The sequence below is a fragment of the Bidens hawaiensis genome, unplaced genomic scaffold (genome assembly GCF_021521415.1).
Source record: "Bidens hawaiensis isolate Kalapana, Puna unplaced genomic scaffold, B.hawaiensis_p1.1 tig00045487_1, whole genome shotgun sequence".
Classification (NCBI taxonomy): domain Eukaryota; kingdom Viridiplantae; phylum Streptophyta; class Magnoliopsida; order Asterales; family Asteraceae; genus Bidens; species Bidens hawaiensis.
This window is the reverse complement of record NW_027498102.1, coordinates 4,759-8,371: the sequence shown is the minus strand read 5'-3', so window position 1 is coordinate 8,371 and position 3,613 is coordinate 4,759.

The following is a 3,613-nucleotide window of genomic DNA, read 5'->3' as shown; positions in this document are numbered from 1 at the left end:
CCCGGACTTTCAGCGTCCGAAAAAGAAAGCCGTTAAAGAAAAGAAGACAGCCGAGAGGGGAAAACCTTTTGTTGAATTTGTAGACAAAAAATTGAAGAATAGGTGTGCACCTTGTAATATTGTTGATGTAGTGAATTTAACATGGCACGCCACGAGTATCAGATTCACCATCATGGAAAGCCATAGATGACAGGTACTCCGATACCATCGGAAGCGATCCAAGAAATCTTCGTCTAGGGATTTTCACTGATGGGTCGACGTACATAGAGGCAACAGAAACCAAAGTGTCTGGCCTATTTTAGTAGTCATTTACAACCTTCCACCTTGGATGTGTATGAAAGAAAGTTCATCATGCTTTCCTTATTAATATCCGGAGTGCCATGAAACAATATTGATGTGATTTTAAATCCTTTAATTGACGATCTAGCATCTTTATTTGAGGTCGGGGAGCCAACATATGATGCATATGAACAAGAAATGTTTACACTACGTGTAATTGTGTTATGGACGATTAATGATTACTCTGCTCTTGGTACACTATGTGGTTGCCCTTACAGTGGATTCAAAGGTTGTGTAGTGTGTCGGGGCGACACTCAGTGTGTTCGACTTTATCACACAAAGAAGCAGAGTTATGCTACCAAAGAAGGTATTTATCACATGGCCACCCTTTCAGAAAACAAACAAAGACGTTCAATGGAAAAGAGGAGATTAGAACCGATAAAGAGCCTATGACAGGGGAAGAGATATACGACGAGGTAAAAAACATTAACAATGAATGGGGAAAGGGATCTAAATCCCTAAGTGGGAGTAAGAAAAAAAAGGGATAACACAACGCCACAGCCATATTGGAAGAAGTTCAACATATGGTACCAACGGCTAAGCTATTGGAAGTATTTACCTGTCCAACATTGTATTGATTTGATGCATGTTGAAAAGAATGTGGCAGAAAGTATTGTCGGGACGTTGATGAATATTCTCGGTAGGACAAAAGACGGATTGGCAGCTAGAAAGGATTTGGAGTTTTTATGGATTAAAAAGGAGTTGCAACCGAAAGAAAAAGGCAACAATACAGAACTGCCTGCAACATGCTTCACATTATCAGCACAAGAAAAAGGCATGTTTCTTGAAACATTGTATAAACTGAAGGCTCCACTAGGGTATTGTTCTAACTTCTCTAGTTTTGTGAATCTTAAAGAAAGGAAGCTACAAGCCCTTAAATCATATGATTATGACATGCTTATGCAACAGTTTCTGCCCCTTGCAATACGGTCCATCAAGCCAGAACCAACGAGAAATGCTATAATCAGGCTTTGTTTTTTTTCAACTGAATTTGTAGCATAGAAATCATTGTAGAAGAGCTTGATAAGATGCATGAAGAGCAAATAGTTACACTGTGCCTGTTGGAGAAGTACTTTCCTCCATCATTTTTGATGTCAAGGTTCACTTAACCGTGCACCTTGTCAGAGAGACAAAACTATGTGGGCCATCATGCTTTCGTTGGATGTATCCTTTGAAAGGTGTGTGAAGGTTATCAAAGGGCAGTGCGAAACAAAACTTATCCAGAAGGGTGCATTGCTGAGGAGAACATTGCGGAAGAAACAATCGAGTTTCTGAGCGAATACCAAAAAAAATCAAGAGTATTGTTGGTATTCCATATGATAAAGGGGAGACAATTCCTGTCACAGGCGCTAAATCAGTTGAAGTTTCTCTTGATCTCTTCAAGAGAGCACATTTCTATGTGCTGCAGAATACGCCTGAAATAGCGCCGTATATCGAGTAAGTATTACTAACATATATACTCTAAATTATATATATATATATACATATATATAGGGTGCAGTTACTGTACGCAAATGCCTTAACGTACGGTAGATATGCGAGACGCTCAAAGGCAAAAAACAAAGGAAAAAACTTAAAACGCTCAGGAAACTTAAACGCTCAGCAAACGCACCCATATACACACACACACAAACACATATATATATATACATATATATATGTATTAGTTCAGAATATACCATATGTTAAGGAATTAGCGTACAGTAACTGCAACCAAATATGTATATATATATATATATATATATATATATATATATATATTAATTCACAATATATTATACTCCTACTTGCAGACAACACAAGACCTCTTTGAAAAACCAAATGCATGGTAAACGACAAGCATTGCTGGAGAATGAGCATATTTTAAAGTTTGGTGACTGGTTACGCGACAAGGTAGATCAATTTATTGAGACTTCTATAATTTTCAAAAATCTTTTATAGAGAGAGCTAATCCTTGTAATGAAATTCAGGTTGAAAGAGAGCTAGCGGGCTCCCCAGGTTCTATATCGGAAACCGTAAAGTGGATTGCACACGGAGCACACCGCAACGTTTACAAATACGACTCATACGACATCAACGGTTTTGAATTTCGTACAAAATCTGATGATGGTAGAGTTTACCAGAACAGCAGGGTTGGTGTGAGGCGGATGACATGCACATCAAAGAAGACGTGGTGACCTATGGACAAAACTTTTATTTTGGGGTTTTGCAAGAGATATGGGTCCTAGACTATCATACTAAAAGAATTCCAGTTTTCATGTGCCAATGGGTTGACCGTAAACATGTCAAACATGATATTCTTGGTTACACGTCGGTCGACCTAAACAAATTTGGCCACAAGGATGATCCGTTCATATTGGCCTCGCAAGCACGCCAGGTGTTTTATGTTCAAGATCAGCTGAATAGAAAAAAGCATGTTGTCCTCATGACTCCACCCAAGAATTACAGGCATTCGTATGACGAGGTCCATGAGGAATTTAGTACGGTAAATTTCCCTCATGAGGGTAATACATTGCCACTTGTACAACAAAATTAACTGCTTCATATTGAGACCCCGGATGATTACTGGAGGCCCGGGAAAAAGCCTACAACTATTCATAATGGAGATTGACACCGATGTCGGGGTTGTCGACCCAGCAGTTGTGTTCGTTCGGCTAGTTAGATGTAAATATATGTTTAAATTTAGTTGTGATACATGATATCACCATTCTTTACTTTGTACTTATTAATTCAAACTAAAGAAATATTGGTTGTTTTTAATACTATTACTACTTATACAGGCCGGTTTGTTGAATTCATTTCATCTTCTGGCTATTTTGGTCAATTGGTGTCAAGTTCAAACATACATCATGTTACATCGATAAAAGTCACAAATGACTTGTAGTGTATCATAGTAAGATCAATAAATTCATTACACTCATAACCGACTCATGCTATATAAAAGTTACATTAATACAAAGAAAGCCCAAAAATGCATCATGTTGTCTAGGGTGTTCTTGGTTCGGTTGGCAACTGCGAAACCGCCCAAACCGGCCATCGGTGACAGTCATCATTTCTCGTCTGATGGTTTTGTTTCTTGCACAACCTCTATCTGGTTATGTTTCAACATACTTTTTAACAGCTGGTTTCCTACAAAACATTATCAACTCATTTTATAAAAAAAGACTATTATGCCATTTTTTTTCACTAACCTGCATACCAAAATTGTACCTTCCATATACTCAGATCTTTGACCAAAGCATCTGTGGGTCTTAGACTTTGAAGAAGCCTTTGA